Source organism: Elaeis guineensis, chromosome 1 (genome assembly GCF_000442705.2).
Source record: "Elaeis guineensis isolate ETL-2024a chromosome 1, EG11, whole genome shotgun sequence".
Taxonomy (NCBI): domain Eukaryota; kingdom Viridiplantae; phylum Streptophyta; class Magnoliopsida; order Arecales; family Arecaceae; genus Elaeis; species Elaeis guineensis.
The window spans coordinates 23464141-23489190 of record NC_025993.2 but is presented as its reverse complement, the minus strand read 5'-3'; the positions used below and the strand labels follow the sequence as shown (position 1 = coordinate 23489190).

At 35.6% G+C, this 25050-nt stretch overlaps 1 pseudogene; it reads right to left on the bottom strand.

Moving 5' to 3' along the window:
- Nucleotides 1–972: 972 nt before the first annotated feature.
- LOC105035386 (uncharacterized) lies at nucleotides 973–21931 on the bottom strand (annotated as a pseudogene).
- Nucleotides 21932–25050: the final 3119 nt, after the last annotated feature.

Genomic DNA, 25050 nt, shown 5'->3' with positions numbered 1-25050 from the left:
ATCCGTCGTGACCTAGAATCTAAGTAATCACCAATCCTAGACTGGTGTGTGGTCTCCCACAACAGTAGCTGGCCTAGTGGATGACCCAACTATCATGTCTATCATAAATAAATAATAAAATTAAATTAATTAAAGCATACATATAAGAGTTTTTACAGTTTTAGTGAAGAGTTTTGGTATAGATTTTTTATCAATCTATTACCACAAGATGTATGCCAACAGAGCTGCTCTGTGCCTGATCAGACCCTGCTGGGCGGTCTGGTTCCGTCAGACCCTCTGCCATCTACTGAAGTACTCCTCGCTGCTCCACTAATCATAGAGAGCCTCCCATACATCCGTCTATATCCAGTGATCCCTATAGGATCTCTAGTCCGATGGTGATTGAGAATCAAAAGCTCAATGATAGATTGCTTGAGGCTATAGAGGCCATCTCGGAACCTCCATGTGGCCACCTCATCGAAGGTCTGACGGGTAGCCTCCTTATCCTGGGGAGTCTAGAATCGGTAGTACTCCTGCAAGATAAAATCGAAGAGTGTATTAATAAGTAGAATACAAATGTACCATGAATTTAAAAATTAAACATTTCTAACTTATCCTAAACATCTCTCAGGCTATATCACGAGCTCCAGATAGCCAACTAGAGAACTCGTTCACCAGTCAAAATTCAAGCCAAGCCTAAGGCCCAGAGAAATGCTCCTCCGATCGCCATCGAAGTAGATAAGTAGGCTAGAGCCGATCCGCTGGTGATGACCCAGCCTCGAACCCCTGCCATTGAAGGTAGTAGGCTACTCTCGCTAGAGTGCTTCTCGGATTCCATCTCTCGAGAATAATATTAATTTTAATAATATTATTAATAATATTATTAATTTAATAATATTAATTAAATATTATAGTTAAATAAAATATTTAATTAAATAAATAAATAAATATCTAATTAATTAATAAAATATATAATTAAAATTAATTAATATATTAAAATAAAAGATTTTTAGCGATGGTGACAGCACCATCGCTAATACTATGGTGCGATGGTGCAAGTCCAACGACGTAACGCTCTGGTGGTTGGGCGCTCCGAAAGAGGGAGATGGACCTGCAAGTCCGGTTAGGAGGAGAATAGGGAGGGTTAGGAGGAGAATAGGGAGGCGGCTGGCAGTTTGATCTGGAAAGGGGAAGGGTGGGGAGAGAAGGGGAAGGCAATTGTCGGTCCAGTTCGGCAAGGGGAGGGGTAGGAGGAGAAGAGGGAGGCGACGGAGGTCCTGATCCTATAAGGGAAGGGGCGGGGCCAGAACTGGGAGGTGGCACACGGGGGGTCCAATCCGGCAAGGAGAGAAGGGGGAGGTGGTGGGGCACCCAATCCGGCAAGGAGAGGGGTGGGGGGAGAATGAGGAGACGGTGGGGGGGCCAATCCAGTAAGGGGAGTGGCGAGGGCCCAATTCGGCATGGGCAGCAGCGGGAGTACCGATATGACAAGGGGAGCAACGGGGGAGAAGGGGGAGGCGGCGGGGGTCTTAATCCGGCAAAGAGAGGGGCGGGGGGAGAATGAGGAGGTGGCGGGGGCCCGATCTGACAAGGAGAGCGGCAGAGGGGCCGATCCGACAAGGGGAGTAACGGGAGGAGGCGGCGAGGGGCTCGATCCGGCACGTAGAGGGGCAGGGGAAGAATGGGGAGGCAACGAACATTCTGATCCGTCAAGGGGAGCAGTGGGGGGAGAAGGGGGAGGCGGTCAATGGGAAGAAGGGGGGAGCTTGGGGAAGATGAAGAATTGGGGGTGGAGGAAAACGAGGGTGTGCGGGGAAGGGAGGTGGGGGAAAATGAGGGCACACGCAGGAAAGAAAATAGCCAGGAAGGGGAAAAGCTATTAGCGATAGAAATATGCCATCACTAATAATAAAGACCCATCGCTAATAATCAAATAAAAAAAATTTTATAAGCAACAGAATTTGTCATCGTTAAAAGCCAAATTTACCATCACTGAAATATTTTTTGCGATGGCAAAATCTATTGCTAATAAAAATAAATCCATCACTAATACTCCTAGGCCAAATAAAAAAAATTTATTTTTTATTAGCGATAGAATTTTCGATGCTAAAAGCCAAATATGCCGTTGCTAATAATTTTTTTATTAGTGATGAAATTTTTTTTCTCCCATCGGTGCATTATTTGTGACTACTAGCGACAGTAAAAGGCCGTCGCTAATGCTGTCGCAAATATATATCGACGGCAATATTTCATCTCCAAAAACTAATAGCCATTGCTAGTACTATTATCAAAAAAATATATTTTTTCAAAATCTTTTAAATATTTTTTTTCATAATTATTAGTGGTGGTAAATTTTTTCGTTGCTAATAGCTATCAGTAATTAATTAATTTAAGTATAATTATAATGAAAAATTTTTTAAAAACTTTTAAATTTTTCAAATTAATTTAATAGTATTAGCCACTACTAATTTTTTTTATCCTTTTTTTGGTGGTTAAAGACTATTATTAGTGATGGCTTTGTTTTCCATCGCTAATACTATCACTAATATTCCAAGTTCTCGTAGTGAATGTTTCGAAAGTTAGATTTCGATTTTTACATCAATTCTACCTCAAGCTTTTGTAGCTCTACCTGATTTTTTTTGGATTAAAAGATACATCTTGTCAAAATCTTATCTAAAAAAGAAACTTTTGATTTGAACAATCCATTTAAAGGCCCAAAAAAGAAATTTGGATCTCATCACTTGGGATGCTATGCCATAGATCTCAAAAAGTTATCCAATATTTTTTTTTTAAAAAAAAGATCATCTTAATTAGGCATCATATGACTAAGTTATGGCATCCATAATATTATCTTGCAACTCAACTTTTGAATATAATGAATCTCGCTCGAGGACCCTATCCATTCTCATCCATAACAGTCAAAGTAATCTATATCGAGTCTTAGAATTCTCCTGAATCAATCCAACTAGAGATGGTAGTGTTAGTGGATGGTAGCTCATTATTTTATTTATCTTCAAGAGTTGGGAAAAATAGTATTTAATTTTTCTTTGAAAGAGTGGAGGCTAGTTTATGGAATATAATTCATATTATGTTTTATTAGCATTCTTATTTGATGATATTTATGAAGTATGTTTTTAATGAACGTTGTTTAGCTTTGATTTTTTTGGTTTTTTAGGGTTAATAATGGTTGTTTGCCATCGAAGCTATTTTGGTTGGGTTTAGTAGAAGCTTTGAATTCAATTCACCGCCTTCATAAGTGAAAAATTAAATTTCCTTTGGTGATGAATTATCAATGGTAGCATAGTATAATTCCCCACGTTGCAGGAAATTTTTAAATTCAAGTTTGTTTTGAATTCCTTTCCAACTTGTAGTTGTGCAGGCATAAGATTTATACAATGCACAGAATTGTCGTAGTCTCATGGTCGGGGGTCAATTTCAATTGCTCTCCCTGTCTAGATGACACGGGTCGTTCCAGGTGATAAGTTTGACGCAGGGTCTCAAGGTTCATAATCATTGCTTAGAAGAATCCGGAACAAAGTTTTTGAAAGCTATACGGCCATATAATATCAGAGAAAATGGAATAGGATATAATTTAGTATCATCATCACGGCCTGCAATTGATTGTCAAAAATCAAATGCACGATATAATCGTTCAAAGAAAACAAAAAACTATATCAATCTTGATTGCATTGAAGATTTCAAAAAACTACGTTGAACGGAAGCTTGCTTTGCTTTATTACAAAATACCAAAAGAGTCTTGCTGCATGCGGTTTATCTCACCTGCGACGCCGCTGCATGCGGTTTCTCTTATGGGCCGCCATTAATATTCTTTCAGTCAAGGAGTCCACATAACCATCCAATATACTGCGAATGTACAGCCCAGTGTGATGATATGAAGCTACAAGTATTGCAAAGAAGATGGCATCATCCTCCACATTGCTATCTTCTTGGTTTTCTTCTACTTGGGGACGCACAATTGGGCTTGAGGCAGATGTGCAGGTCTTCTCCAGTGGCGGCCCATGTAATCTAACATTACCTTCATAGCTACTCTTGTCGAATGTGCCAAATTGGTCTTTGAAATCCGGTGTACATCCAGATAAGTTATTGTAAGCAACTGAGAAGACCTCCAAGAACTTGAGTTGAGTCAATTGCCGGGGTATCGTACCACTTAACTGATTATGTGATAGGTCCAAGCTCTCAATCTGATTGAGTTTTGAGAAAGTTTCAGGGATTGGACCTATTAGCTGATTGCATGATAGATTCAATTGTACAAGCTCATCCAGATTTCCAATTTCAGGTGGGATGCTTCCTGTCAACTTATTTACAGACAAATCAATTCCAGACATCAAAAGCAAATGATCTGTTGAGTAGGCATATAAGTTGCCTTTGGTGATGATGTCCACCATCATTATGTTATATAAGAAAACATCCACACCCGAATAAAGGTATTGATCCTGAAAGATTGTTTTGCGAAAGGTCCAGAATGCGTAAAGACTGTAGCTTGCATAACTCAAGTGGTATTGAGCCTTCAAGTGAATTTCCACTAAGAACAAGAATCTCCAAAGACATATTTTCTCCTATCTGTCTTGGCAGTTTACCTGAAAGCTGGTTATTGCTGGCATCCAATGCTTTAAGGGATGAAATATTGAAATAACTACTTGGAACTTTTCCTGTTAAAGCATTCCCGGCAAGATTGATCCACGCGAATTGGAAGCAAGGAGGTAATGACTCGAAGAAGCTATTATTGGATAAGTCTAACAATTGAAGATATGTTAGATTACATAAATGAGATGGTATTTGGCCATGGAATTGATTTCCCGCAAGGTTAAGGATTTCCAGATATGAATCAACTCCTATACTCTCTGGAATTGTACCCGACAATTGGTTATTTTGGACTTCCAATGTCAATAATTGCCGGTAGTCTGACAAATTGCTTGGAAACGTTCCAGTAAAGTTGTTGTTGGAAAGCTTCAAGAGCCTCAGTTCAATGCAATCAATCATCAGGCTATTTGGTACTGCACCGGACAAATTATTATTGGACAAATCCAAGATTTGCAAATTACTCATGTTACCCAATGATGAAGGGATATTTCCAATTAGATAATTTGAGGATAAATTCAGGGCCGCCATATTTGGAAATATCGTGCCGAGGTCTGTAGGCATCGATCCACTGAGGAAATTCATAGAGAGATCAACTGTGGATATGCTTGTATTCAGAAGATTCGGGAAATGAAATGCACCCACTATTGAGTTATTTCTCAAGTTGAGATATGTTAGTACGATTACATTTTCGAACAACCAATTTGGAAAATTTCCTATCAAGTTACTATCGGAAAGATCAAGAAATTGTAAGTTGGATTGAGAAGCAAGAAAAGCTGGTGTTGCAAGGGTGTTCGCATCCAGGTTACAATGGGACAACATGAGGGTCAGTAGCTGGAAGGGGGGAACAAACTTCCCACTGTCAAGATGTATAAATAACTCCTCATTGTTTGACAAGTCGATATATTCTAGCCTTGAAAGATTACCAAACGAGAAAAATGAGAAATGTCCATCAAATTGGTTTTGAGAAAGATCTAGATGCTTAAGTGAAACAAGACTCTCAACGATGCGTGGTGGAATATTACCCTTCATGTTGTTGTAAGAAAGATCTAAATATTGAAGAGAAACTAGTTTCTGCAGAGATAAAGGAATACTTTCATCGAGTTGGCTGCCATAGAGATCCAACTCACGTAGGTTCTGCAGTCTACCGAGCACTGCAAAAAAGGGAAGAAAATTAAAAAAGGAATAAAACCTTTTGCTCATAATATGAACAAGGCTAGGAAACTTGTGACTCAATTCTTGTTTACCCTAATTTTTTGACTTCAGTTAGTCAACTTGGTGACTCAGGTGAGTCGAGCAAGCTAAGTAAATACTATAAATGAAATACAAAAATAAAATAAATAAAAAAATGTTAATGCTGCCCAATGATCAAGGAAGGTAATATTTGAAAATTATGATGAAATATTATCCATTTAAAATTTATATGCTCCACTCGTTGATTCTAGAAAACTTTAAAAGTAACGATATGCATGATGTGAACTTAGCATAAATGCCTGATATGAATTAAGACTCATTTTAACTTCCTAAGCCAACTTAGAAATATCATATGATTTAAATTAGGGAATGTGAATTTAATGAGTTTTCTAATTTGACCAAGTTAGCTGAGTCAAGATAGACTTCGGCCAAACATGGCTTAGACTAGGAAAATGGTTCCGCTTGGCCAAGCCATCAGTCAACTTGCATAGGGCTTTTTTTTTATCTTGAATATGGAGAAATGTCTAAGCTCAAAAGAAAAAAAAGGAATATGGTAAATTCTTAGTCAAATGAATAAAAATTATACCCTGTGAAGGCACTGAACCCGTTGGATTATTTTGGAACAAATATAAGAAATTAAGGGAGGATAAATTTCCCAAAGCTATGGTATCCCTCCTGTGAGCTGATTTTCTCCAAGATTAAGCAATCTAAGCTTGTGCAATCCTAGCAGGCTTGGAATATAGAGTAATATATAAACCATTATATTCAAGTTGTTAATGTGGTCTTATGACAAAAATAATTGCAGATGATCCGGTAAGTTACTACCTTCTCTATTAAGTGCGTCATGCAGCATGTTGCCTTCAAGATTTACGACATTGAGAGATGACAAATTTTTGAAAGATAATGAAATACTTCCAGTGAGATCATTCAAGCTGAGATCAAGGAGTTCCAACTTTCTAAATCCTGATATGTCTGTCAAATATAAAGTTTTCAAAGCAAGAGAATGTTAAGTTAAAAATATTTACAATAAGATGATGGGAAAATATGAATAGGCTAAAAAAATTAGAAAAACAAGTTGGATGAGGGCAAGGCTGACGTAAACTAAGAAGATAATATAAACCATTATACTTAATATGTTCATGATCTTGTGAAAGAGAAATAATTGCAGCCCACAAATTATTACCTTCCATATCAAGTGTGCCCATTAGCATGTTGGCTCCTAGATTCAGGACACTGGCTCCTAGATTCAGGACACTGGCTCCTAGATAAATTTTTAAGAGATAATAGAATAGTTCCTCTAAGTCTGTTATCAAAGAGATCAAGGATTTTCAACTTTCTCAATCTTGATATAGCTGTCAAATATAAAGTTTTCAAAGGAAGAGAATCTAAATGAGGAATATTTACAACAAGAGAATAGAACATATGACTAGACTGAAAAATTTAGAGAAACAAGTTCAATGAAGGAGCAGCTATATAACATAAACTAAAAAGACAATATATAAACTATAATCAATATGTTAATGGTCTCATGATACAGAAATGGTTGCATATGATTTTGTAAATTATTACCTTCCACATTAAATGCGCCATTGAACAAGTTTTCTTCTAGATGCAAGATACTAAGTGAAGATAGATTTTTGAAAGATAATAGAATATTTTTAGTGAGCCTATTATAGCCGAGATTAAGGATTTCCAACTTTCTCAATTCTGGCATATTTGTCAAATACAAAGTTTCTAAAAAAAATGAATTCAAATCAAATATTTATGACAAGATGATAGAAAATATGAATAGACTAAAAGAAATTGGAAAAACAAGTTGGATAAGGGCAAGACTGACCTATCTGTGATAACGATCTTGCAATTTGATTATAGGACAAGTTAAGCTGTTGAAGCTCATGAAAGGAGGAAAAAATGGTGAAATTCAATTGCCAATCCTGAAGTTGATCATATTCTACAAGGCTCGATAGCATGAGCTTTGACACTTGTTGTGTGCTGTTGTTGCAGCTCACTCTCTCCCAAAGGCAATAGTCTCTCACTCTTCCCCATATCGGTAGTGAAGAGTTGTTGTAGTGAAGGAGAGAAGATCTGAGTTTTAACAAAGCTTCATTGTAATATCCAAATCCAGATTTAAACCCACCGTACGATTCTTAAAGCAGTGGAAAGGAGAACAAAAGAAAATAATAGAGATTTCCTTTAGGCCAGCATGTGCTCTGCACGTGCTGGCAAGCCTATAATTACCATGGACATAAGAACATGCGAAAGAACTCCCAAGGAGTTCTTCACTGATTGTAAATCTTAATCGACTGAAAAACAAAGTAGAATTAAACTCTAAATTTCTCCCTATTCGTGATCTATTTAAAAGCCCTAATTCCTCTGATTTCTCCTCATCGAAAATCATCAAAGCTTGCTGCAATTCTTTCCTTCTTTTCCTCTTGATTGCCGGCAGCTTAGTTTTGTCTTGGCCACCAAAAATCAGATCAAATCCCTTCAAAAATCAGGAAAATCTCTTCTCTCTTACTCTCTCAATCTTTTAGGGTTTTTAATCTTGAATTTTTGTGGAATTTTCTGCTGAAAAATCATTTGAAAATCACTATTTTCTGGATCCCCTATTTTTCTTGTTTTGTTTTGATTTTCCATCGTAGTTTGGCCGTCGCCGGTCACCAGACCCGATAGCTCGATGTCGTCAGGGATTGCCCCACAATTGAAGTGGTGGTCGGCTGGGGGGGAGGCCTCTTAGTTCAAAAACAAAGGGGAGGAAGACCTCTCCTATTTCGTGAAGGAAGAAAAGGAAGAGAAGAGGATGCACAGGTCCTCTCTTCTCGTGAAGAAAAAAAAGAGGAAAAAAAAGAAAAAAAAGAAAGGAAAGAAAAGAAAAAAAAGATAAATAAATAACAAAAAAATAACAAAATTTTTCTCTCTTCTCTCGCTCCCTTCAGTCTAAACCCTTGCTTTCTCTCTCTAGAATGTTGGACTTTCTCTCTTTACTTTCTCTAGAATTTTCTCTCTCTCAATGGATTTCTCTCTCGAATTATTTTTCTAAGATTAGCCCAGTGAAAGACTTCCTTTTGATGATTTTGATCGAGTTTAATGAAGGATCCGATCCTAAATAAAATTTTAATTTAAGATTTATTTAAATTTAATTTTAAATTAAAATTAATATAAAAATATAATTTTGAATAATAGGCACTATAGAATTTCCTAAAAGTTAATCGATTTGTTCATTTAGTGGTCTGTAAAAGGTAAGTAACGAATTCTTGAAATATTTCATATTTATTTTGAAAGTAAATAATTATTCTTTGAATTATGCATGATCTATGAAATTATGTTTGAACGAAAAGTGATTTTGAAATACTATGAGTTATTGTGTTGCCCAGCTATGCAACCCAAGAGGGGGGGTGAATTGAGTTTTTAAAAAATTTAAAGTTAACTTACAACTATGAAGATTATTTAACAATGAGCAGGATAAATATGGAGAGTAAAATTTATGTAAGGTGTAGAAGTTGGATGCAAGAATGCAAGAAGATAAGAAAATTTAAAAGGAGAGCAAGTAAGCACAACACAAACAAAAAGATTTATAGTGGTTTGGTGCCAACCTTGTACCTACATCCACTCCCCAAGCTTCTACTTGAAAATTCAAATCCACTAAACCGTATTCAATCCGAATACAACATCGAAACCTCTGACTCTAGCTATTCCAAGCTAGAACACTTATTTTTTGGGTACAAGCCAACTCAATACAATTCGATTTAAGGTTCGGATCAATCTTTCCATGTTTTGGAACCCTTTCAAAATAAAAAATCAACATAAAATAGAGTATAGCAGTTAATCACACAGAAATACAGATGTAGCTCCTTTAATGAGCGAATAAAGCTTTAAATTCACTTTACACAATAAGAAGGAAGCTCTTCTAATTTTCCTCAAGATAGTTGAAGACTTGAATGAGCTCTTGAGGGGTTGGTGAATTTGAAATAAAAGCTTCTTTAACTTCAAGAGGGCTCTTTTGTTAGGGCTGAAATGAATGCTTGAAGAACCTTTTCAAAACCTTATTGATTCCCTCCTTTAAGTACCTTTTATAACTTCAAATGATGGTAGAGAGTAATCTGGGCTGAAATAAAGCCGTTAGAGCACATTAAATGGGCATTAAATACAGCCAAAACGAGCTGAAAACTAGCCGTTGCAAAGTTTTTCCGTCACAGGGGTCGACTCATGCACATGAGTCGACTCATGGGGTCGACTTCTGTGGCACAGAACAGAAAATGACTATTTTATAATTTTAGCTTACACAGCATCAGAGATCGACTCATGCCCACGGGTCGACTCATGGGGTCGACTCACAGGGTGTGCCAGCCAAAAAATTCAGCATGCCGTTCAGCTCCTTTCGACATGAGTCGACTCATGAGGTCGACTCAAATATATAAACATGATTTTCTTTTAAAATACATATTCAAAAATATTAAAATTACGTCCAATAGATTACAAATCTTCTGTTCTTGCTTTTGAGGCTTCCGAATCAGAACTTGATAAAATTATGATTTTGCTCCTGAAATACAATAAATCTTTTTTCAAACTAAAATCATTAGTAACCCCCTTAAATACTTTGTAATCATCAAAATCAATTCAAGGAGCAACAATCTTCCCCTTTTTGATGATGACAAAATACTTGAGCAAAAGTATATATAAAGCATTGAATCATGAATTTCAAATTTGTTGCCCAGCTATGCAACCCAAGAGGGGGGGTGAATTGGGTTTCTAAAAAATTTAAGCTTAACTTATATCTTTATGAAAAATGTTTGACAATAGCTAAATAAGTAGGGAGAGTAAAGTTACTTCAAGGCTAATGGCTAAATGCAAGAATGCAAGAGAATAATGAAGAGTTAAAGAAGAGCAATTAGGCACACCATAAATAAAAAGATTTATAGTGGTTCGGTGCCAACCTTGCACCTACATCCACTCCCCAAGCTCCTACTTGGGAATTCCAATCCACTAATCTTGTATTCAACCCGAATACAAACACCAAAAACTCCGACTCTAGCTACCCCAAGCTAGTCCACTTATTTTTCGGGTACAAGCCAACCCAATACACTCCGATTCAAGGTTCGGATCAATCTTCTCTTGTTTTGGAACCCTTCCAAAATAAAAACAATAACTCAATCAAAGTATAGCAATGAATAGCACAAGTAAGTACAAAGAAAGCTCCTTTAATGAGCGTATGATGCTTTAAATACACTTTACTCAAAGAGAAGAAGACTCTTTTGATTTTTTCAAGGTGGTTGGAAACTTGAATGTGCACTTGAGGAGTTGGTGAGCTTGGATTAAAGGCTTCTTGAATGCTTTGAGTGAGCTCTTGCTTAGGGCTAAAAAGTTTGCTTGAAATCCCTTTTTCAAAATCTCTCTTCTTGATTTCTCTTGTTGATTCCCACCTTTTTGTCCCTTTTATAGCTTTAAGAAATAGTGAAAAATATTCTAGACTGAAAAAGAGCCGTTAGACCACATTAAATGAGCATTAAAAGTACTTAAAATGGGTTAAAAACTAGTCATTGCGGAAAAATCCCGTCACAGGGGTCGACTCATGCTTGGGGGTCGACTCATGGATCGACCTCTGTGGAAAATCATCACAGAATCGAACGGGATGCAAAGTTCTATAAAATTGGCTTAAAATCTGCAGAGGTCGACTCATGCCTTGGGGGTCGACTCATGGGTCGACTCACAGGGTGTGCCAAGTCTGTGCCGGCCAGAAATTTCAGCGTGTCAGTCATCTCATGTGCCATGAGTCGACTCATGGGTCGACTCATGATTTTCAAACATGCATATCTTTCAAAATACAAGCCCAAAAATAATAAAATTTTCACCAATGGATCACAAATCTTTTGTTCTATCATTTGATACTTTCAAATTAAGGTTTTGGTAAAATTATGATTTTGCCCCTGAAGAGCAATAAGTCTTTTTCAAGCGAAAAATATTAGTACTCCTTCAAATACTTTGTAATCATCAAAATCAATCCAAGGAGCAACAAAATTTATGAAAATGTATCACTTCAATATCATAGCCAAGTATTTGAACGAAATACATCATAAGCAGTTTGAAGATCAATTTAAAATTTGCTTATAAGTTCATTTGCTTTGAAAATTAAATTAAAATTAGCTGACGATTTTGGTTCAATTCTTTGACACATTTGCTTAACAATTTTGCTTATTGCTCATTTCTTTATTACTTATTGCTCAATCTTGATTTTGATTCTCTACTCTCCTTTTTGACAGCATCAATTAAGATTCTCTATTCTCCCTTTTTGATAGCATCAATTAAGATCTTAAGGGATTTTAAGGATAGAGAAAAGAAAGATAACAAAAAGGACATATTTTCTGTACTCCCCCTTTTTGATACCATATTTTACTTCTTAAGCCCCCTTCTTTGATTGCTTATTTCTCTACTCCCCCTCATTATAGCAAACATAAAGGATATATCAATTTGCTCATCTAAAAGATATTGCAATTCATAATATTTCACAGCACAAACATGAGTTATTTTTCATATCTCATAATTAAAATAATTCAATTTGATCACATTCATAGACATTCATTGAAAGTCAAAGCATATATATATATATATATATATATATATATATATTCAAAAAGTGACTGAATACATAGGTGTTACAATACATATGAGTTAACTCAAAAAATAAAAGTCATAGATAGAGACTATCCAAGAGTTAATTAGCCAACAAATACAAGGCCCATAAGATAGAACCTAGACATAAAAGACTAACTAATCTAGATCTAATAGATGTCATGGCTAGAGGGATCAGATTCTGAATCAGAGATAGGGTGAGGAGATGTAGGATCAAGTCCACGGGCACGACCTCGACCGCGTCTACCTCGACCATGGGTAGAGGTACCAGCATGAGTAGAGGGGTGAGAGGATCTTGGAGCCTGAGAAGCTACAGATTGTGCTATAAGAGAAAGTCTGATGGTGTCCAAAAGATTCAAGGCTCTCGAAACAGATTGCATCAGGGCACTGAATTGAGTAGAAGCATTCTCACTGAAGCCCCTGATCTCTCTCCTCAAGAAGTCAAAACCACTCTCTAAGACTCCTCGAAGTCTAACCGCTTCTGCAGTTAGGTCTGAGACCTCTGTGATGTCCTCATGCGGCTGGAGATGGGCTAAAACTAATACTTACCCCTACAAATTTAATACTTTGCCTGTCAATCTCAAAATATATCCCTCAAGCTGCTCAATGCGTACCGACTGAGCAGTGAGCATCTGAAAAATAATAAAAATATGAGGGATCAGAGTCTGGTCTGAGTCATCCTGGGATGTCGATCTCTGTGCAAAGACTGAAGTGACAAACTATTGAGATAGAATTGAGGCTACATGCTGGGACATCATCTCAATTTGATCATCTGCTAGTCTGAACTCTGAAGAATGTACCCTGCTCTCTGACTGTGGAACTGAAGCATGCTCCTCACAGACTCTGAAGGACCAGCCTCGTGATCAGATACGAACTGAATATCTGAAGATGCTCTGTGATCACGAAGAGGTGAAGACGGTCCCTCCTCCTCTGCTCTATCCTCTGCTCTCTCCTCAACACCCTTTGTCCAACCGCCATCAGTCTTAGAAAAACCCATGCGATGCAGTGTGTGGTGGTTGATGGTGTCAGAATGGGATAGTCGAGCAACTGCCTCCCCCTCAAAACTGACTCCGAACCTCCTAAAAACTAGGATGAGTGCCATCCCAAAAGGCAAGTGAGCCTTAGACCTGTTCAAGGTCTCTCTTATGACCTCAAACATCAATGCAGGGAGGTTCAAGGGGGTTTGGGTGATCATATGGTACATAAAGCAAATGTTCCTACCAGATAGAAGGTCGTATCTACCACTCCTAGGGACAAACAGTTTGGTTACCAAGTGATGTAACAGCCTCATCTCAATAGAAAGAATTTTTGCTTCTAATTTATTTAAACTTTCAGTATAAGTTCTTCCTAAGATAACATTAATTTCTTCTTCTTTAATTGGGAGCTCCATATTGGTATAGCCTTCACAAGGCAAATGCAGTATCTGTTCCAAATATACTGGATCAAGAATAACATCAACACCTTTTACTATAGATTTCACTGTTCCATTGCTATAGCTCAAATTTAAGTAAATTTTTCTGACTAGATTGATATAAGTATTTTCTTTTAAAGAGCAGTAAAATTTTCGTCCTTGATTCTTAATCTTCGATCCAATAGAGAACCCTTCTTTTTCAAAAAACTTGAAATCAATATTTTTTTCGGGTTTCACTTTTCGATCAGAGAGAGGTACCTTGCTTGGGCTGATTGGAGACTGAGTGGAAGCTGAAGCAGGACCTGAAGCTGGGATTGGAGTAGGAGAGGGCTCGACTGCTAATCTCTTTCTGTGCACACTCTCTTCTAACCCGTGAACGGATTTTCTCCTCTGTGGAAGCTTCATTTTGGGAGCCATTTGCACAAGAAGGACTTGCACGGAGCTTATGAGACTAAATATGAGGGAGAGAGGAAAAGATTCTAGTGAAAAGGCAAAGATTTTGGAGAGGTGATGTGTCGATTTGGAGAAGACGGATAGAGTCTAGGGCAATCTCGAACCACCCCAAAAGAGGAAGGAAGAGGAGAGAAACTTGGTTCCTAAATGGGTGATTTGAAGGGTGAAAATCGATGGGAGAAGAGATTTAAGAGAAATCTTTGGTTTGAGGGAGAAGAGAGGGAGAGCTTTTGGTTCGGTGGGAGGAAGAAGACAAAGGGCTGAGTCGGCTCATGAAAAAATTTCCAACAAAAAGAGAGTGCCCGAAGGATTTTCACAGAATTACAAGTTTACCCTAGAGTCGACCCTGGGGTCGACTCATGGCACAGAAAAATTCAAAAGAATGATGAAAAAATTTTAAAAAAATTTGAAACTCTGAGAGAAAGATGTTTACCTGGATATTAATCATGTGAATGATAGTTTTGAGCTTTTGAGCTCCAAAAAAAATAAAAATTGAGCTCAATGAATTTGGTTCAATAAATTTTTGGCATTAAGAGCTTGGAATCAGAGAGACACCTAGGCTGATGGATCAACGATTCCTAGTTCTCTCCTAATTTCACAAAATCTATCTTACTTAAGGCCTTGGTAAAGATGTCAGCCAATTATTTTCAGTATAAACATAATCAAAAATTATATCTTTATTTTGGACATATTCTCTTATGAAATGATGTCTAATTTTAATATATTTTGATCTAGAATGCTTAATTAAATTTTTAGTTAGATTTATAGCACTAGTGTTATCACATCTTATGGGAGTTTCATTGAGTTTGATGCCAAAATCCTCAAGTTGTTGCTTAATCCATAAGATTTGAGCACAGCAACTTCCAGCTGCAATGTATTCAGCCTCGGCCGTAGACAGTGCTACCGAGTTTTGCTTCTTACTAAACCAAAAGATTAAGTTAACTCCAAAAAATTAGCAAGTTCCACTAGTACTTTTTCTATCTAATCTACATCCAGCAAAATTGACATCTGAATATCCTATTAAGTCAATTGATGAGTCCTTAGAATACCATAGTCTTAGAGTTTGTGTACCATTTAAATATCTAAGGATTCTTTTAACTGCATTCAAGTGTGATTCTTTTGGATTTGATTGAAAGCGAGTACAAAGACAAACACTAAACATAATATCTGATCTACCAGCAGTTAAATACAATAGAGAATCAATCATGCTTCTATAAAATTTTAAGTCTACATTTTTACCTCCTTCATCCTTGTCAAGCTTACATGATGGACTCATGGGTGTACCAATTGCTTTAGAGTTCTCCATTCCAAATCTTTTGAGTAGTTCTCTTGTGTACTTGCTTTAGATGACGGAGATTCCTTCCTTTATTTGTTTGATTTAGAGTCCGAGGAAGAATATAAGTTCTCCCATCATGCTCATCTCGAACTCTCCCTGCATGAGCTTAACAAAATCTTGACAAAGAGTTTCATTAGTAGACTCAAAAATAATGTCATCAACATATATTTGTATAACTAATATATCATTTTGATTTCTTTTAATGAAAAGGGTTGTGTCTATATTTACTCTATATTTTCTCTTGAAAAATCATTATTCAGCAGAAATTTACTTAGCCTTTCATACCAAGCCCTAGGTGCTGGTTTCAAACCATATAATGCTTTATTTAATTTAAAAATATGATTAGAAAAAGCATGATTTTTAAAATCTGGAGGTTATTCTATATAAACTTCTTCAGTAATATATCCATTTAGAAAAGTACTTTTGACATCCATTTGGAATAACTTAAAATTCATAAAGCAAGCATATGCAAGTAGAAGTCTAATTGCTTCTAATCTAGCAACAGATGCAAAGGTCTCATCAAAATCAATTCCTTCTTCTTGATTATAATCTTTTGCAACTAATCTTACTTTATTTCTTATCACATTTTCATGTTCATCCAATTTATTCCTATATACTCATTTTGTGCCAATTATTGAATAATTTTTAGGTCTTGATACTAAAGTCCATACATTATTTCTTTCAAATTGATTAAGTTCTTCTTGCATTGTATTTATCCAATTATAATCTTTTTCAGCTTCATCTATGATTTTAGGTTCAAGATAAGAGACAAAAGCAAAATGATTGAATGCATTTCTAAGTGAAGAGCAAGTTCTTACACCATGTGTAGGATCACCAATGATTAGTTCCTTGAGGTGATTGTGATCATACCTCCATTCTTTGGGTAGATCATTTGTACCTTGAGATTGTTCTTGTTGTTCTTTACCTTCCTCATCCTGTTTGTCTTCATGTTCTTCATCATCTTGAATGGTTGAGTCTTTTAGAGTGATCTCCTTCATTCCTTCTATAAGAGGATCTGCATCATCAATACCTTCATTCTTCCTTGAAGGAAGATCGTTAGTTTCATCAAAAATAACATGTATTGACTCCTCTACTATTAAAGTTCTTTTATTGAAAACTCTAAAAGCTTTGCTAGAAGAGGAGTAACCAAGAAAAATCACTTTATCAAATTTTGTATCAAATTTTTTTAGTCTTTCTTTACCATTGTTCAAAATAAAACATCGACAACCAAAAATATGAAAATATGCAATGTTTGATTTTCTTTCTTTCCAAAGCTCATAAGGAGTTTTTTTTAAAATTGATCTAATTAAAGTACGGTTTAATATGTAACATGCCGTGTTAATTACTTTCGCCTAAAAATATCTTGGAAGGTTGCTTTCACATAGCATGGTACGGGCCATTTCTTCAAGGGTTCTATTTTTTTTTTCTACTATTCCATTTTGTTGGGGTGTCTTAGGTGCTGAAAAATTATGGTCAATACCTTTTTTATCACAAAACTTTTCAAAATCTTGATTTTTAAATTCGGTTCCATGATCACTTCGAATATTTTGAATTAAAAAACCTTTTTCATTTATGATTTTTCGATAAAATTTTGAGAAAATATGAAAAGTTTCATCCTTATGTGCCAAAAAGAAGACCCATGTAAAATGAGAGAAATCATCAATAATTATAAAATCATATCATTTTCCACCTAGACTAGTAGTTCTAGTGGGTCCAAATAAATCCATGTGTAATAGTTCTAATAGCCTAGAAGTTGAAACAATATTTTTAGATTTGAATGAGACTCATGTTTGTTTACCCATTTGGCATGCATCACAAATTCTATCCTTTTCAAAATTCAATTTGGGTAAGTCAATAACCAATTTCTTTTTAATAAGTTTTGAAAGTGAATGCATACTAATATGTGCAAGCCTACGATGCCAAAGCCAACTAGTCTCATTAATCTTGGCATTCAAGGCTACTAGGCATTGCATGTTTATTTTGGAAAGATCATTCAAATCTACCATATAAACATTATCATGTCTATGCCCAATAAATTTAATGCCTTCATTAATAGGACTAGTTACAATACAAACTGAAGATTCAAAAATGACTTTATATTCTTTATCACAAAATTGACTGATGCTTAATAAATTATATTTTAAACCATCTACTAATAAAATATTTTTAATATACTTGGAGGGAGTGATATCAATGTTACCTATACTGATGATCTTTATTTTGTCATTGTCTCTAAAGATGACCATCCCTCCATTTTTAGCATCAAGTGTGATGAATTGGGATTCATCACCAGTCATATGTCTTGAGCACTCACTATCAAGATATCATTTTCGGTTTGCTCCTTGGGATGCAAGACACACCTACACACAAGAATCAAGTTTTGACTTTAGATACCCAAATTTTCTTGGGTCCTTTTTGGTTAGTCATAATGATTCCTTTTGGAACTCATATTTTTTTATATTAAAATTTTTAGTTTTGTTAGAAAAATATGAATAGGATTTGTGTTCTACTCTACCACATTTAAAGCAAGTCATATTTGAAAATTTATTGCATGATGAGTTTACAAAGATATTTTTTAGAAGTTTTTATTTCTTTAAAGGGTTATATCCAAAACCGACTTTATCATAAATGGCCTTTTGATTGTCAAGTATCATGTGAAGTTTATTTGAACTTAAAATAAACTTTTCAACCATTAGTTTTAACTTGGCAATCTCATTTTTTAAATTTAGATTTTTTTGAGATAGAATTGATTTTTTATTTAAAATACTCTCATTTTCTTTTAGTAAAGATTGATTTCTTGATTTTAATTTTTTGTTCTTTACCCCTCGCTTCTTTAGTTCATCAATTAGATCATAAAATGCTTTATGAAGTTCTTCAAAGGTAAAGTCAATAGGAGTTTCAATATTTATCTCATTTTCATGTGCCAAAAGGCACAAGTTGGCTTGTTCATTTGAGTCTTCTTCTTCGAAGCTTGACTCATCACTTTCGCTCCATGTAGCCATCATGGCCTTCTTCTTGTACTTTTTGAGACCCTTCTTCAGTTGTGGGTATTCAGACTTAAAGTGTCTCGATTTCTTGCATTCATAACAAATAAGAGGTTGCTCCTTATCCTTCTTTTTGCTATGTTCTCCTTTTGTAGGTGGCCTCTTCTTCATTCCTTGTCTTCTTTTCTTCAAAAACTTCTTAAACCTTCTAGTAATGAGGGTCATTTCTTCATCCTGCTCTTCATTTTCTGTATCATCGGATTTCTCATCAGGTTGAGCAATAGATTTGAGGGCGATTATCTTTTTTTTTTGATATTTTCTTCTTGGTGTTATTTCATGCTTAGCTCGTGAGTCATCAACGATCCTAGAAGCTCCTCCAAGGATAAGATATTCAGATCTTTGACTTTTTGGATTGCGGTCACTTTGGCCTCCCAAGTTCTTGATAAAGACCTAAGAATCTTTCTCACGAGATTATTGTTAGAATAAGACTTACCAAGACTTTTTAGACCATTAATAATATCAGTAAAATGAGTAAACATCTCAGTTATTGATTCATCATGCTCCATTTTAAAAAGTTCATATTTATGCACAAGCATGTTGATTTTTAATTCCTTCACTTGATTAGTTCCTTCATGAGTTACTTCTAATCTATCCCATATTTTTTTAGCTGATATGCATGTTGAAATATGATTGAATTCATTAGCATCCAGAGCACAATATAGGACATTCATGCTTTTTGTATTAAGTTGAGCCATTTTTTTGTCAACCTCATCCCATTCTTTTTCAGGTTTGGCTGATTCTACACCATCAATTAATTTAGTGGGTGTGTGTGGTCTATTTACTATGATACTCCATATATCATAGTCAAGTACTTGAATAAAAATTTTCATCCGAGCTTTTTAATAGATATAATTTGACCCATTAAAAAGTGAAGGTCAGTTTGTGGACTGCCCCTCGGCTAGTGAAGCACCAACTTGAGTTGCCATAGATCTTTAGCTCTTTGATGGTTAAATCAAAGTAGGACAAGAGCACTGAACTCTGATACCACTTATTGCTCAACTATGCAACCCAAGAGGGGGGGTGAATTAGATTTTTAAAAATTTAAAATTAACTTACAACTATGAGGATTATTTAACAATGAGCAGGATAAATATGGAGAGTGAAATTTATGCAAGGTGTAGAAGTTGGATGCAAGAATGCAAGAAGATAAAGAAATTTAAAAGGAGAGCAAGTAAGCACAACACAAACAAAAAGATTTATAGTGGTTCGGTGCCAACCTTGCACTTACATCCACTCTCCAAGCTCTTACTTGGGAATTCAAATCCACTAAACTGTATTCAACCTGAATACAACGTCGGAACCTCCAATTCTAGCTATTCCAAGCTAGAACACTTATTTTTTAGGTACAAGTCAATCCAATACAATCCGATTCAAGGTTCGGATAAATTTTTTCACATTTTGGAATCCTTTCAAAATAAAAAATCAACACAAAATAGAGTATAGCAGTTAATCATGTAGAAATACAGATGTAGCTCCTTTAATAAGCGAATAAAGCTTTAAATATACTTTACACAATAAGAAGGAAGCTCTTCTGATTTTTCTCAAGGTGGTTGAAGACTTGAATGAGCTCTTGAGGGGTTGGTGAACTTGAAATAAAAACTTCTTTAACTTCAAGAGGGCTCTTTTGTTAGGGCTGAAATAAATGCTTGAAGAATCTTTTCAAAACCTTGTTGTTTCTCTCTTTTAAGTGCCTTTTATAACTTCAAATAATGGTAGAGAGTAATCTGGACTGAAATAGAGCCGTTAGAGCACATTAAATAGGTATTAAATACAGTCAAAATGAGCTGAAAACTAGCCGTTGCGGAGTTTTTTTGTCACAGGGGTCGACTCATAGGGTCGACTCATGCACATGAGTAGACTCATGAGGTCGACTTCTGTGGCACAGAATAGAAAATGATTGTTTTATAATTTTGGCCTACACAGTATCAGAGGTCGACTCATAGGGTCGACTCATGCCGAGGGATCGACTCATGGGATCGACTCATAGGGTGTGCCAGCCAAAAAATTCAGCATGCTGTTCAGCTCCTTTCGACATGAGTCGACTCATGAGGTCGACTCAAATATATAAATATGATTTTTTTTTAAAATATATATTCAAAAATATTAAAATTGCCTCTAATAGATTACAAATTTTCTGTTCTTGCTCTTGAGACTTCCGAATCAGAACTTGATAAAATTATGATTTTATCTCTGAAATATAATAAATTTTTTTTCAAGCCAAAATCATTAGTAACCCCCTCAAATGCTTTGTAATCATCAAAATCAATTCAAGAAGCAACATATTGATTATGCATATATTCAGTGAAAATTATGATATGTTACGATACAAAAGTATTTTAATCTAGATAAAATTTATGCTCTCACCCTAATTATATTTTGATGGGCTCTACCAATGGAGATTATACGTTGGTACTCAGTAGACCCTGCCAGTAGAAGTTATGCACTGGTATTTAGTGGATCCCGCCAGTGGAGGTTGTGCGCTGGTACTCAATGGATCCTGTCAGTAGGGATTGTGTGCTAGTATTTAATAGACCATGCCAATGGAGATTGTGTGCTGGCATACAATGGATCCTGCCAATAGGGGTTAAATGTTGGTCATAGTCGAGGCTATTGAGTTATGAGTATCTTGATTTGAATTAGATTTATGATTATATTGTATATAAATATTTGAAAAGATTGGATTTACAATATTGAATTAGAATGAAATATATTTTATGTTTATTCACATATTGTTCTTGAATATTATAAAATATCTGAAATATCTAGTTGAGATATTTGTTACTTACGGGACTGTCTAGCTTATTACCTCTCTTTTTATTTTTTTCAGTTTTAGATAATTAATTATGATAATGGATAATAATAGGATAGAGCTTTTAGAGGCGAGATTTAGCATTGTCAACTTCATTGAACTTAGATCTATTATTTTATTTTTAGTAAAACTTTATTAGATATAAGACATTTCATTTAGTTATTTAAATTAAAATTAAATAATAATTATTTAAATTTTATTTTACTGTGATGCATTGATATCGTGATGAGATGCCTTGCATGCTTATGGAGAGGGTTCTTCATAAGTATGCTGTGGTTGCCATGACCTCTGACTCGCGATCTCAGTTCGAGGGCATAACATTCATACTCCTCCAAAGGGCATCCAAAGTTGGGGCTGTAATTACATAGGACTACAATCAATGAAGTCCATAATAAATTTGTTAGCCTTGAGCAGGAGACAAAGTGGTAGCAATTCCTTGTAGTAAAGTGAAGATTGTAAGATAACCGTCTAATGTACATTTGCTTCACATCTCATGCTTGCTTAATTCGTATAAAAGCATAGGGGCATGGAAGTCTAGGTATGCGATCAAGTCTTCCATTCAATTCCAAGTCTTCCATATTGTTTTCTGGAAAGAGATTGGACATGGTCCCCTACCTAAAGTAATTATTAAATTGAATGAGTGAAGACTAATATATTGAGTGGGAGAATGTACAAGTGGGAATAAAATAAAGAATGGAAAAACAAGTGTGGAAAAAAAAATCTAAGACAGGAGAACATCTCTGGAGAAGAGAGCATCATAGGTACAATGCGGGGAACAATTAATTTAGATTTAGAATACACTCATTAAGGAGAAAAAAGTTTTGTGATAGAAACTTCATCTTATACCTTTCCAAATGCACCTACAAAGTGCACAACAAACGAGTCCAAGTCTACATGGAAGAAAATCACTCATCATAACCCACATAGGACTTTTCTTTTGAAGAAAAGCTATTGGGAGCTTTCCACTCCTGACCAAAAGTTTTTCCAAAATGGAATAGACTCTCGAACAAGGATGGCTTACCAACCATAAACTCTAGATATCTGTAAACCAACTAGTCCATCTTTGACTACAATTCAAGAGGATTAATATTTGAATGTACCATATGAAGGTCAGTGAAGAGACCAAAATCAAGTGTCTAACTTGGTGCCAGTATAAGTTAGTCAAAGTGAGCCTTAGACTAAACAAAACTAGGTTTCATCTTTTAGTGTTGGACTTATCGAATTTTTGTTGTGGAATTGAAAACATATTCTACTAAAAAAAGTGTTCTTTTTTTTTAATGGAGCATGAGATGTTTTCTAAAGGGAAGAGAGAGGTGTGTCTTAACAAAAAAAGCAAACCGAAAAAAAGGCAGGATGTCAGAGAGGGGAGGTGTCTTCTAAGCCCTTGGGGTGAGGGGCTTTTCAACTTTCTTTTCTTTATCCTTTTGTGGCATTCTCTAAAGTGCTGTAAGGGCAAAGCTGAGTTCTTTTAAACAAATATAATTTTGCTCTCTCTAACATTTTTTTCTCTTCTATGATTATCTTTTATATTTTTTATTGGTGTTCGTTTTTGTAATCCTAGCTCCAGGCCAGCCAGTCTTAATCAACAAGTTATTATGCCCTTTTACATACTATTATGCTTGAATAAGGACCATGTGATAACCTGATCCAAATCAGCTGCACGAATCTCAAAGTGGCTCTAGAAAAAAAAAAAATCAAAGGAATGAAGGCTCCCGGTGGGAGTCTTCTTCCTGATCGAATCTAGCTTGAAATTGATCTCCTAGGGCTGCCAAAACTCATAGAAAATCTCCTATAAATCTCCCCCTCCCCCTTCCAAGGCATATCACGATGAACATTGGCCCTCCTCTCTTCTTCCTCTATCCCTTTCTTCCTCATTTATGCTGATTTCCCTAGACCTATGTCTGTCAGAAATTGGAGCTGGAGACACCATCAGAGTTCAAGGTAAATGCCAATCCCACCTCTCTCTCTTTCCCTTCTTCTCGTGGCATTTGGCACCATTGCCGGACATCGATCTTGCTAAAAAACCATGAAGAAAGAATCCTATAATTTTTTAGCTTTTCTTTTGCTTTTTCCAACTACCGACATCATCGTCCCTTGAAGTCGAGTGCCATAGCCTCTTAACAACCCTCTGCAATAAGTCCATGAACGTCAAAGAAAGGCCAACAGCCAAAAATGAAGAGAAGCCCTAGATCCCCTCTTTTTGGGCCTTTTTCTATGATTTTCTATTGGTTGATTCATGCCGCTGGTTGTCCCCTGCCCCACCACTATCGGCTACCATTGTTGGTCCTTCAGTTGTGTCGTCGCACCCGCCCGAAGCACCAGCCCACACCTATATCCCTCCCTTGTTTGGCCAAGAAAAGAAATGAAGAAAAAGAAGAGAAGAAAAGGAAAGAAAAAGAAAAAGAAGAAAGAGATAGAAGAGCTCTCTCTCTCTCTCTTTTCTTTCTCTCTCTTGTTTCTTTTCTCTCCCTTTGGGGTTTCTCTCTCTATCTAATCCATAGACCCCAGTATGAATGTAAGATGATCTTTTCAAAGAGATCCGAAATTACTTTGAAATTCATGCAGTGGGTCTGATCCCACCCGATTCTTGCTAGAAATTCATAGCGTCTAATCACTGTTAACCTCAATCTATTGAGCATCTTGACATGACCCCTGTTGATCTTGATCATAGATTTCTCTTTTGAGAGATACAAAAATTTTTTCTTCTCTTTTTCTTTCTACTTTCTCTTTCTTCATCCACTTTCTCTCTCTAAAAAGATCTAAGAACTCTAAAATCGACTCATGCCTTTCTCTTTTAGGAATCCATGTTGATCCCAACAAAAAAAATCTAGAACTACTTGGTACCCGGATGGTCTGTCAGATTGATCACCTGATTAACGACCTCTTTTTATTATTTAATTTTATTAAATTAATTAAAAAATTGATTATAATTTAATATTTTAAATAGGATAATCTAATTCTTCTAATGAAGTTTGAAGATCTAACATAAATGAGGAAAATAGATCTTATGCTCCATATTTATTTTCAAATTTTTATGTTTTCCACACAAATCATCTAGTGCTAATGGACTCATATTTTTCATAAAATAAGAATCAGAGGTATAAGATACGAAAAAGCATATTTTATTATGACCATTGATTTCATAAATATATTTTATAAAAATAACATATTTATAAAGCATAAATTTTATTATTTTTTTCATCTATGTATATATATAGTTTAAGAAAAGATATAAAGATTTTAAATACTCTTAAATAGCTATGAACGAATCTCTAAAATTGGAAAGATTGACATATGGAGCTAGCATCCACAAGAAATATGGCCTTGCCAATAGGTACAAAATTAGCATATGAAATATGAATTCTATCAATTATGAAATATAACGATATCACGGGTATAAAGTGATCTTAGCATGGATATACATGAGCAATATTTTAAAACATGATATGAATATCTGACAAGAATGATTTATACATCATATTTATGAAATTTCATAATTTATGGTTGCATGATTCTCTTTATCGAAAGAGCAAGAAGCAAGAAGAGGGAGGCAGAAGAGGGGCACATGATAAGGTGAGGGGAAGGCATAAGGCTATGG